Below are 13,186 nucleotides of genomic sequence, written 5' to 3'. Positions count from 1 at the left end.
TCATAGTACTGCTTTTGCTCAATCTTGTAAATTTGGTATGTTGTATTTCCATATTAATTTCTCTCAAGGTATGTTTTGATTTCTCTTTTGAGTTACTCTTTGACCCACTGTTTGTTTAATAGAATGTTGTTAAATCTGCACGTATTTATGAATTTTCCAGTTTTGTTCTTATAATTGATTTCTAGGTTTTTCTTTTAAGATTTCATTTATTTATTTATTTGACAGAGAGAGAAAGAGTAAGCACAAGTATGGGGAACAAAGGAGGGGGAGGGAGAAGCAGGCTCCCCACTGAGCAAGGAACCCAATACCTGGTTTGATCCCAGGACCCTGAGGTCATGACGTGAGTAGAAGGCAGACATTTAACTGACTGAGCCACCCAGGCACCCTGATTTCTAGTTTTATGCCACTGTGATTGAAAAAGAGCTTGATTTGATTTCAGTCTTAAGGATGTTCTTGTGTAGAAGATGAAACTTCTCATTCCATCTTGTCCTAGGTCTTGGTTATCTTTCAAACCTCTGTGGTTGTCCAAGCAGCCTACTTTATTTTCAACAGCTCCCAGTAGTTGAGGGTATGCTAACACATTTCAGTGTTCAAAAGGGAAGGATCTCAGTCAGCACCTAGATTCAGGCTGACCGAAAACCAAATGCTTAGGCAGCAGTTTTTAAAGTATGCAAATATATACCATCTGGTGGGACCATGAATGTAAGCCTTATGGCCCCCAGAATGAGGTGGACTTGAAATGTTTCCTTGGGCAGCAGCTGCCAAAATCAGGGAGCCAGATGAGTATTCAAGCTTCTCTATGGGAGCAACCGGCAACCTGGAATGAAGCAAAAGCACAGAGGGCATTCACTGGCCTTTATATTCCCAGAGAGCACCTCGGTAAACTCCTAAATGTGTGCCAAACTAGAAGCCTGCCCTTCCGGGCAAAGCCCCAGGATAACCAAACAGGCCTGTTTCACAGAAAGACTGGGGGTATGTTTCAGTCCAATGTGCTCTAGGTGTGGCAGTCAGACAAATACTGCCTCCCCATTTGTTATAGTTCCATGGGACCCAGGAACTCAAGTGCCTTTGTCCACTACAGACAGGTGATCAATGGGGATACCCTGGCAGCAGCTATAAAACCAGGGAAGCAAATGTGTATATGAGTTCCCTTTCAGAATGTATTGGCACTTGGGAGTGTGGCAGAGGGAGAACATGCAGATATTGCCTACTCTTCAAGGTCTTTGGAGACGATAACAGTTAGCCCTTAGATCTATGTATAATTAGAAGCCTGTCCCTCAAGCTGTCCTTCTGAAGAGAATAGGCCTGTTCACAGAAAGACTGGGGTTCTTAGTTGTTGCTTCTCTGCTCTGCCCTTTAGATAGTAGCTGGCTAAATCTCTGCTGAGGGTGCCTGGCTGGTTCAGTTGGTTTAGGATCTGACTCTTGAATTTGGGTTGGGTCAGGATCTCAGGGTCCTGGAATTGAGCCCCACACTCAGTGTGGAGAGTCTACATGAAATTCTCTACCTCTCCCTCTGCCCCTCGCACTGTGTACACTTTCTCTCTCTCCAAAAAAAATAAATATGTTTAAAAAAATTTTAAAAACCCAAACAAACAACTATCTCCATTACAGTCCTGTAGGACCTATACGAATAACTCCTCCTGGCCACCAGAGCCAGGTGATGTAGAGGTGTCCCTTGGATGGTAGTCACAAAAATCAGGGAGCCAGATAAGGGTGCAAGCCCTTTTTAAGGGGATACCTTTGAACTGAAGGAAGGTAGAGGGAGGCTGCAAAGATGGAACCTGCTGGTCCCTATTTTAGAGAGTACTTCAAGACCTCTAGGAGAGTATCCAGTGTTAAATTAGATGCCTTCTACTCAGGGCGTATGTCTCAGACAATCAAATAAGCTTCTTTCTCAGAAATTCTGGGCATTTTGCAAGCCAGCTTCTTCTGTGGTAGGTGAGTCCACAAGTATGAGCCCTCTAGGAGTCATTTCTCAGTTTGCTCCAGCCTTGTGGAACTCATAGATGCCAGCCTCATTGTCTCCCAAAGCCAGATGACTTGGAACTCATCTCTCAGCCTCTCCTACCCACTTTGGTATGTTTGTTTATTTGCCCAATGTATAGAAGTTGCTCAGCCAGCTTTTGTTTTGTTTTCAGAGGAAATTTTTCCATAGATGGCTTTAGATTCAGTGTGTCTGTGGAAGGAATGGAGATCTAGGATCCTCATATGGCACTATCTTGATTTGGAACCTATTAACTGTATTTTGATTTTTGAAATAGACAATACAACAGGTAGGATACTGGAAAAAATTGAAATTGTGAATCAGTGTGTGAAAATATAAACTATTGAATAAATATAAATTTAAATAAAAAGAAAACATGATTTTTTAAGTTCTTAGACTGACCAAAAAAGAAAAAATAAAATACTAAGAGATGGCAAGGTTTCAGTAAACAAAAACTGTTAGATCCTGTTAGTGCAAGTAGATGAACTTTTAACTTACATGGCCCAAGACAAGAGTACAAATAGAAGCTTGCCAGCTTTTAGTCTGCCCTTGTTTACGTCCCAGTGTCATTATTTACCATTGGGGCCTCACAACATGTGTGTGGACAGTTTAGTCTGTACACTCAAGTTCCGTTCACCCACATCCACCTTCTCACCATCCTGGTTGTCCACCCCTTAAACCTCAGAGTGTGCACTTGCAACCTACTCTGAGAAGAACGTATCCAGTGAAGATAACATTCTAGTCTCTGGAAGCAGGCTTGGGGCTTTTTGGAAAGATAATTTTCCCAGGTCAGACATTCTGATTATGATCTAGAGTAAAGCACATAAGTCCCGAGTGGACATCCCCTAATTCTAGGGTTTTCCCCCATTCTTCATAAGGCCATGGTTGGAAAGGACCAGAGGAACTCCTAAAGTATGGCTTAGGATGGGGTCCTTGTCACCCAGCCCTAAGGGAGTCTTGAGTAAAAGCATAGATTAACATCTTTATGGAAGCCTTAGTATGTAACAACATTTAAACTACCTTGACGACCATCAATAGGTAGTTAAATACATTTTGGCTCTTTCAAACAATGAAGTATTATGTGGCTGTGTCCCATATTTATATATTGAAATAGGATTACTGTGTATCATAAAGTGCAAAACTAGTGCTCGCTTCGGCAGCACATATACTAAAAAAAGTGCAAAACTAAATAAAAAAGCAGAGACCAAGCTTAGAACAGTGCATGTGAAATCATACTACATATATTTCTTTCCATTTTCACCATCCTAGAATATTACTCTAGGATTGCCTATGTTACATATTTTTCCATTGTCTATGACTCAGTTTTGACTCAAGCATGGCTTTTTTATTTGTTTTGTTTTGTTTTATTTTAGAAAAGATGCCCTTCAACGGACGAATGGATGAGGAAGATGTGGTCCATATACACTATGGAGTATTATGCCTCCATCAGAAAGGATGAATACCCAACTTTTGTAGCAACATGGATGGGACTGAAAGAGATTATGCTGAGTGAAATAAGTCAAGCAGAGAGTGTCAATTATCATGTGGTTTCACTTATTTGTGGAGCATAACAAATAGCATGGAGAACATGGAGAGTTAGGAGAAGGCAGTTGGGGGAAATTGGAAGGGGAGGTGAACAATGAGAGACTATGGACTCTGAAAAACAATCTGAAGGGTTTGAAGAGGTGGGGGGGGGGTTGGGGGAACCAGGTGGTGGGTATTAGAGAGGGCATGGATTGCATGGAGCACTGGGTGTGGTACAAAAAATAATGAATACTGTTATGCTGAAAATAATTTAAAAAATGATTTAAAAAAAGATGATATTTAATAGAAGAAAACAGTGCAGTTGAATTTTCAAGAGAGAATGTTCCAGGTGGAATGGAGGTTTTTAATACTCTGCATCTACCGATATATATTTTTTACATGGAACATTCATTAATTTATTGTTAATCATCATAATAAGAATAGCATGTGAAAGGAGATGGAATGGGGATAGTTCTCATTTTCATTTCACTATTGAGGCAACTGAGGCTCAGAGGGTTTAGGCTTACTCGTGTGAGACAGTGATAGGAAAGAGGCCAGGTAAGATGAGCGGATGGGAATGTTTAAAATAACCTCTTCAAACTAATTTGTTGCAGGAATAATTTACTTTGTGAACACTGTCATCAATAAAATGTAGCCCTGATTTTCAATTCTAATCACTCTTAGACTTGAAGTTCAAACTAAGTAGTGGTTGATCAAGCACAACTTTAGAATTGAATAGGCTGCCTATGGCATGCCATGGGATGAAAAGGGAGATACCTCTTTCTTTCTTTTACCTAGGCTTATTTCTAAGTGGATATTTTGGGCCAAACAGAGGATGCAGAAGGGGAAAAGATAGATGGCTTTCTTCTCTATTCTTTTTTTTTTTTTTTTAAGATTTTGTTTATTTATTTGAGAGAGAGAACATGAGATAGGAGAAGGTCAGAGGGAGAAGCAGACTCCCTGTGGAGCCAGGAGCCTGATGCAGGACTTAATTCAGGGATTCTGGGATCATGACCTGAGCCAAAGGCTGCTGGCTAACCAACTGAGCCACCCAGGTGCCCTTTCTCTATTCTTAAAGAGTTATGGAAAGAAGGGAAACGACCATTTTCCAAGACCCCATTCTTTTCTGCCTAAACCACAACCAACCAAACCAATAGCAACATTACAACTGTAAGGTCTTGAGGGCATGAATAGAGATGATGGAATTAGAGGAAAAACTTAAATTGGTTGACTTATAAAGACTCAGGAAACCCTATTCTTTCCATTGATAGGAAAAATCCATATATGCTATTTAATTCCATTTCCATGCTTTGAAAAGCATGGAAATAATTAAGCAATTACTGGAATTTCAGAACAGAAAAGATTTTATCAGGGATGCCTGGGTGGCTCAGATGGTTAAGTGTCTGCCTATAGCTCAGGTCATGATCCCAGAGTCCGGAGTCCTGGGATCTGGGATCCAGCCCCACATCAGTTTCTCTGCTCAGCAAGGAGTCGGCTTCTCCCTCTCCCTCTGCTTCTCCCCCCCACCCCCACCCCACTCATGCTCTCTCTATTTCTCTCTCTTTCTCCCTCACTCTCTCACAAACAAATAAATACAAAATCTTAAAAAAAGAAAAGAGTTTATCAGAAAATAGGCATCAGTCTTTTAACTCAGAAATATGACTTGCCCATTCTAACACATATACAAACATAAGTTGTGACATACACAATTGAAATGGAAGGTGACTAAGTTTTGGCTAAGAATCCCTTTTGTTCTTTTGCACTTAGATTGTGTGCAAGAAACACAATGTTCTAGACAGAGAGTACATCGCTTATCCTTGAAGGAGAAAAGCCTATAGGAATAGCAATTTATCTCCTGAGTGTAGTCTTAATGGTTCTCTGGATGTGGTTTTGTTCTAATCAGCCCTGAAAATTCTGGAAAGAAGTGCATTAACTGGTCTCCCAGGATCTGATTTTCTACCTTACCCGTCAACATATTAGTCAATACATATTAGTAGCCAGATTTGGCCATTGTGGTTGATAGTATTACTAAATTCGTTTACAGTGAATGACTGAGAATAAAAAAATTCATTCTCTTTTATAGTAAAGCTTTTGATAATAGGCGTTTAAAGACATCCTTTTAATTACTGAGGTGGTTGATCAAGTCTATTTTACCCCGACCCCTGTGAATGTAACATCTGTGAAATTTATCACCTCTCCCCCAATATGACTGTGCAGTGTTGATTAACTAAGCATGTGACCCTTCCAATTTGGTGACTCAAGAGAGCCCATATATCACTTAGCACATCCAAAAGCATGTTCAATTGCTTTTGCCTTCATTTATTACCCCACAGGACAGAAATGACTCTTAGCTTTCCTGATTAAAACACTGTGACTGTGCTTTAGATTTAATTGTATACATTGATAGTTAATAGGGAACACTTCCCTTGGGCATAAACTTTTAAATCTCATTTAGATTGGCTCTGTGTTATGTTAAAGGCTCCAGCTTGGGAAGAAGGAGGGAAGTTGCCACATCTTTGGTATCTAGCTATATACATAATGTATCTCAGAAATTCACAAAAAAAGCAAACTCAGTTAAATTTTAGAGATACACCAAAAAGTAATCATCAGAAAATATTTAAATTAAAAATAATATAGTTCTGATAACTCATGCATAAAGAAAACAAGTTATCTACCTAAAACATACAGGCAACTTGAAATTGGAATAAAGAATTCTAAAATATATATATGATCAGTTACAAACATTATGACCTTTGAAACTGGCGACTTTGCCTTAATGGATAATAAAACAAAAAAAGACAGTAAGTACATATGAGTCTGGAAAAACAATCTGAACTTTTAATTTTGGACATTTTAATTACTTTTAAAATCCCTGAGCATTCTTAAACCTTAATAAAAGCCCAATTTAAAAGAACATTTTTATTATCAATAAATATTGAGTTTAAATGGAATTTTAGACATTTTTAAAGCAAGTCATTTGTATTAAAAAATCTTTTTTATTATATATAAGTAATTTTTTTCCCTCTATTTTAGAGTTAGTCTAGGTGAAGGAGAGTTCTCACTATCAAATCTTTATCATAAGCTAGTATAGAAAAAGAGATTTTTAGGCATATGCCCAAGATATAGGTTTGTCATTAATCAATGTACTATATAGTAAAAAAGATAGACAAAAAAATACAGAAAAAAAAGAATTTAGAATATAATTTAAGCAATCACATATTGAGAGTAAGTAGTCTTTAGTAATCTACAGAGGAAATGATACTTTCTTAGAGACAGAAATATTTTAGGTGGAGTGGTGATAGGGGATAACAAGTTGCATTATATGTTTAAAAATTTGGTGTAATGACTTCCTCCCCCCTTCTACAGATGATTTATTTAAGGTAAATATAAATATAAGATCTCTCTTTTTGCATTCAACCAAATTTTTACATTTTTAAAATTTTTATTTATGATAGTTGATATACAGTGTTACATTAGATTCAGGGTACAACTTCGTGATTTGACAAGTTTATACATTATGCTATGTTCTTCACAAGTGTAGCTACCATCTGTCCCATTACATTGCTATTATAATATCATTGACTATCTTCCTTATGTCCTGCCTTTAATTCCAATGACTTATTCCATAATTAGAAGCCTGTATCTCCCTTTCCCCTTCACCAATTTTTGTTCAAACCTTATCCTCTCCCTTCTGGCAACCATCAGTTATATCTATTATGAGTCTGATTCTGCTTTTAGTTTGCTTATTTATTTTTAAGTTTCTACTTATGCGTGGAAATATATAGTAGTTGTCTTTCTCAGTTTAACTTATTTACTTAGCATAATACCCTCTAGGGTCCATCTATGCTGTCTCAAATGGAATCTTTTTTTTTTAACAGATCTATAATATTCCACTGTGTATCTACACCACATTTTTTTTTTTTTACCCAGTTCATCTACTGATGGACATTTAGATTGCTTCTATATCTTGAATTTTGTAAATAATGCTGCAATAAGCATATGGCTGCATGCATCTTTTCAAATTAGTGTTTTCATTTTCTTGGGGTAAATACCCAGTAGTGGACTCCTATGGGATTTCTATTTTTAATTTTTTAAGGACTTCCATACTATTTTCCACAGTGGCTATACCAATTTGCTTTCCCACCAATACTGCATGAAAGTTCCTTTTCTCCACGTTCTTGCCAACACTTGTTATTTCCTGGCATTTTGATTTTAGCTATTCTAACTGGTGTAAGGTGATATGTCATTGTGGTTTTGATTTTCATTTCTATGATGATTAGTAATGTTGAGCATCTTTTCACATGTCTGTTGGCCATCTGCATGGCTTCTTTGGAAAAGAAGTCTACTCAGGCCTTCTGCCCATTTTTAAATCAGATTATTTTTTTAGTGTTGAGTTGTATAAGTTCTTTAATCTATTTTGTATATTAACCCCTTATTGGATATTTCATTTGCAATTATCTTCTTCCATTCAGTAGGTTGTCTTTTTGTTTCATTGATGGTTTCCTTTGCTGTGCAAAAGCTTTTATTTTGATGGAGTTCTAATAGTTAAATTTTTGCTTTTGTTTTGCTTGACTTGGGAGACATATCTAGAAAAATGTTGCTATGGTCAATGTCAGAGAAAGAAGTTAACCTGTCACTATTTGTAGACTACATAATACTATGCATAGAAAATCCTAAAAACTCTACTAAAAAACTGCTAGAAGTAATACATTTAGTAAAGTGACAGGATATAAAATCAATACCCGGAAATTGGTAGCATTTCTATATATTTATATCTGCCAATTTCTTTTTAAAGTCATTTTGATAATTTTTGCATTAGTTTTGCCATATGTTTTAATAGTTCAAGTCTATTGCAAAACAATGCAATGTTAGGTGACAATTTTTACTGCTAATATAATAATTTATCCAAAAAACATGTAGGGCATTTGCTATGTGCTGGATGTAATTCTAGATATTGGGGGTATAGACACTTGGGATGTAGAGGAACTAAACCAATGATATCCCTGACCTCATGGAGTTTACATTCTAGTAAGGAGGACAGACAATATGCAAATGAACAGCTGCCAATATAAGAGACTAAGATGATGAATGAAGCAACACAAAAAGATCTAGATCAATGAGAAATGTATATGAACAGTGGTATGAACAGTGACTACCTCTCTGAGAGGGTGACGTTTGAGCAGAAAGTAAAATGTACTAAAAGTTTGTCCTGTGAAGGTTTGTGTGTGTGTGTGTGTGGTGGGGGAGGTGGTGGGATTTGGGAAAAGATTTTGAGTCATGGGAAAGGGTCTGAGTTGAGATTGTTCCTGGCTTGGAGAAACCAGAAAGATGACAGTAATACTAGAGCAGAAGAATTGAAGGTTACAAGAGTCATACAGAGATCAGAGCATGGGGCCAGGGCAAGAAGAAAATAGTAAGAAAAATTGATTTCATTCTAAATATAGTTGGGGTGACTTTGAGCCAGAGAGTGAAATGATCAGATTTGCATTTTAAACATGTAACTCGAGGTGTAGTGTGAAAAACAGAGTATTTGGAGTGAGGGTGGAAACAGCAAAACCACCTAGGAGATTGTTGCCGTAGTCCACAAAAGAGAAGCTGATGTGTGAGCCAGTGTGGTAGCACTCACTAGAGGTGATTGAACTTTATTTGGGTTCTGAATTTTATTTTTATGTATTTTGACTGTGGAGATAAAATTTGCTGATAGATATGGTAGTGGGTGAATAGGTAAGGGGAAAGGCAAGAGTTAAGAATGACTGCAGTTTTAGAGCAGCACAACAGAGTGGATTTTGCTGCCTAGTTTCTGAAATGCAGATATGTCAAGGATCAGAAAAATAGTTTTTAAGACTTCTGTTTTGGATTTGTTAAATTTGAACTGTCCATTGGATATTCAAGAAGAGATGTTGAATGTGGCTGCATTTATGAAATACTCACTGAAGGAAGAGATCAAGGCCACATGCATATTTCCGGTTTGTTAGTGCACCCATGCTATGAGTTCAGCCATGGTATAATTTCAGAATAGAAGAGGAGAGAATGGACACAGCTAATCCAAAATTTATGAAGAGGAGCAGAAATCATCAGTAGTTATTTAGGACTGGCCAGGGAGATCTGAAACACTAAGTTTCAGAACTGTAACCTGAAATCATGTGATTATTACTGGTTGGTGTAATAATCTCTTCCTGGAGTAATGTTGCACTGAGTCACTGGAAAAGATGCTTTACTCACAGAAGCAGAAAGTACCTAATATTTTGTGTGCCTGAACTTTGTGTCCAGGGTTCATGAGCAGATGGAGAGGGATGGTGTTTGTTTCTTCACTTTCCTCTGAAGTTGCCTGAATCATTCATTACAAAGGCATTGGTATAAATAGTAACATGGCACTCCTTGATAGAAGGCAATCCTACTTACACTTTGGCTGTTATATGGAAATTAAAGTATAGAGGGCACTAAATGTGGACTCAGGGAAACCCATTAGGAAGCTATTGCAGTGTTCTGGGTCAGAGATGATGGTGGCTTGGGGTAGGGTAAAGTGACACTTTAAAAGGCCTGGAAGCAATGTGATTTATTCTAGTGTCATTTGGAAATAGTAGTTTCAGCATCTAAAGGGGTTCTTTTAATATGAGACTTAATACAGTATCATTATTTATTGAGAAGTGTTAAATTACTCTTTGGGACAAATGGCCCGTATTTTACCAAAAGTTTATTTGAAAAGTGTTTACCCACAGTGTAGTATACTCCCCTATTTTTGTTATTCTAGTTTGGCTTTATCTCTTTTCTCTAGAAACTGGGGATACCCTTCTTCAAGCGAGGTTCTCAAAAGATTCTGTTCTTGTTCTCTTTTAGATGTCCTTTTCTTTTGTCATCCAATTCTGTCTCTTCAGGCTGCTCCGGTGACCCATGACAGTAAATGTTGTATTGATTCACGCCTTGCTGACTTCTTTATATCTCTGTGGTGCAAAGGGTTCTGCAACTCTTACAAGTGGTCAAAGCTCAGTCCTCAGAATATTTCAATTGAATTTCTTCTCCTAAATTATTTCTCTTATTTACTATCGGGCACTGGTGAAATGCACTAAAAAAAAAAAAAAAGTTTGTGAAGTCCTCTTATCAAAATGTCCCCCAGAAGTACCAGCATTTCTATAGAAAACCTCCATGGGGGCACCTGGGTGGCTCAGTGCATTAAGCATCTGCCTTGGGCTCAGGTCATGATCTCAGGGTCCTGGAATTGATCCCCGCATTGGGCTCCTTGCTTGGTAGGAAACCTCTTCTCCCTCTACCTGATGCTCTCCCTGCTTGGGCTCACTTGCTCTCTCACTCTTTGGCAAATAAATAAAGTCTTAAAAAAAAAAAACCTCCATGGAATTAGATGAGAAAGAATAGCTTTGTTAGAGCTATCCATTAATATATTTGTAATTGACATATAGATACTGTGAAATATATATTATATGTAATATATATATAAATATGTGTGTGTATTTTGTGTGTGTGTGCATATAGATGCACACACACACACACCACACACATATATGCAAATAACCACTTAGCACCTAGCACAAAGTTCATTCTGAGCTCACCATCCCACTGTCAAAAAGTAAATGTTTCTTTTTTGGCCTGGCACAGTTTTGTAATAAATTACTCAGTAACCACCTAGGTGAAGATAAAATGTAAAATCATAAATGACTCTGGCACTTTACCTCTTTTGTACACATACCATTATCTACATCCTTGCTTCTCTTTGGTAGTCTCAGACAGACAGGAGGCCAAGTTAATAGATGGGTGAAATGCAGACCAAAATGTTAGTTTCTTTTTATTTGCTTTCTTTTGACTAATTCTTCACTTTTAGAGGAAATACCAGGTGTGTCCAATGGTTTAGGATCAAAGATAGTAATTTACCAAAAGACACTGCACTTGCAAACCTGGTTTCCATTCTAGAATAAAAGCATGTAAATAAAAACAAGGACTTAAAAGTAGCTTGAATATGGTAGGTATTAGAACATTTGTTTATCAATATATAAAACTAATTGGTAACCACGGAATAAAAGATACACACATGTTCACACACACAATTATATAACTGAAATTTCTTTTGACATAAGAAAAATTTCAAGGAGATTATAAATAAAAAAGGATATCAAAATATAATACCAAGTATAAGACTAAATTTTAAAATTTTGCTCAATGAAAATGGGAAGTCCAAAATGAAGAAATAAAGTCATAAAAAAGTTCAACCCCATTAAAAAGCAAACATTAAGTAATAATTAAAATTCAAATATAAAATTTTTATCAAAATGATTAAAATTGAATATATATATGCACTTAGATTTGCAAGGATATGAAAAAATAGATATTACATTAATTTTTTAGAGAACAACTTGTTAATATAATTTTTTAAACCCTGGAGACCATACATCATTTTAATCTGGTAATTTGATTTATAGAAAATAACATTAATTATAACAGTGGTGAAGGAAAAACAGTTCTAAGTGTCCATGATATGATAATGGCTTCCTCAAAAAGTTAAAAATAGAGTTACTCTATGACCCAATTGCACTTCTAGGTATTTACCCCAAAGATACCGGTGTAGCAAAAAGAAAGGGCATGTGCACCTCAATGTTCATAGCAGCTATGTCCACAATAGCCAAACTATGGAAAGAACCAAGATGTCCTTCAACAGATGAATAGATAAAGATGATGTGGTTCATATATGTAATGGACCATTACTCAGCCATCAAAAAGGATGAATACCTACTATTTACGTGGATGGAACTGGAGGGTATTACGTTTAATGAAATAAGTCAATCAGAGAAAGACAGTTCTCATTCATATGTGGAACATAAGGAATAGTGCAGAGGACCAGGGGGAAGAGAGGGAAAACTGGGAAGACATCAGAGAGAGAGACAAACCGTAAGAGACTCTTGACTCTGGGAAACAAGCTGAGGGTTGTGAAAGGGGAGGTGAGTGGGGGGATGGGGTAATTGGGTGATGGGCAATAAGGAGGGCACATGATGTGATGAGCATGGAGTGTTATATGCAACTAATGAAACATTGAACATTATATAAAAAGCTGATGATGTACTACACATAGGCTAATTGAATCCAAGTAAAAAAATAAAATTGAAATATGCACTCCCCCCCAAAAAAAAACCCTTCTGGCAAACTCACAGGTGGAATATGGCACAGGCATAAAATGATCCTGCCAGAGGATAATTAATTATGTGGGACCACATACTCCAAGCACTCTGTCTGGTATGACTGTGTGTGTATACCATGCATGTGAGTATATGTGTGTGAGAGAGAGGAAGGAGAGGAAGAACTAGTGATTGAGAGTTTGGCTCTGTGGCCAGACTATTTGTGTTCATAGTCTAGTCCCATCATTTCCTAATTCCATCTTGGGCAAGTTATTTAATATCCCTGTGCCCCAATTTCCTCATTCATAAGTTCACATATGTAAAGCATTTAGAAGAATGACTGGTACAAACAAACACCCTCAAACATCATTTTTAAACTTTAATAACCAAAACATTAACCTTGAGTATTCATTTATTCAACAGCTATTTATTTTTAAAGATTTATTTATTTATTAGAGAGAGAGAATAGGGGGAGGGGCAGAGGGAGAGTGAGAAGCAGCCTCCATGCTGAGTATGGAGCCCAAGGCATGACTCTGAGATCATAACCTGAGCCAAAA

This window comes from Lutra lutra, chromosome 7 (genome assembly GCF_902655055.1).
Source record: "Lutra lutra chromosome 7, mLutLut1.2, whole genome shotgun sequence".
Lineage (NCBI taxonomy): Eukaryota > Metazoa > Chordata > Mammalia > Carnivora > Mustelidae > Lutra > Lutra lutra.
The sequence above is the reverse complement of the archived record's forward strand: the minus strand, read 5'-3'. Positions refer to the sequence as shown.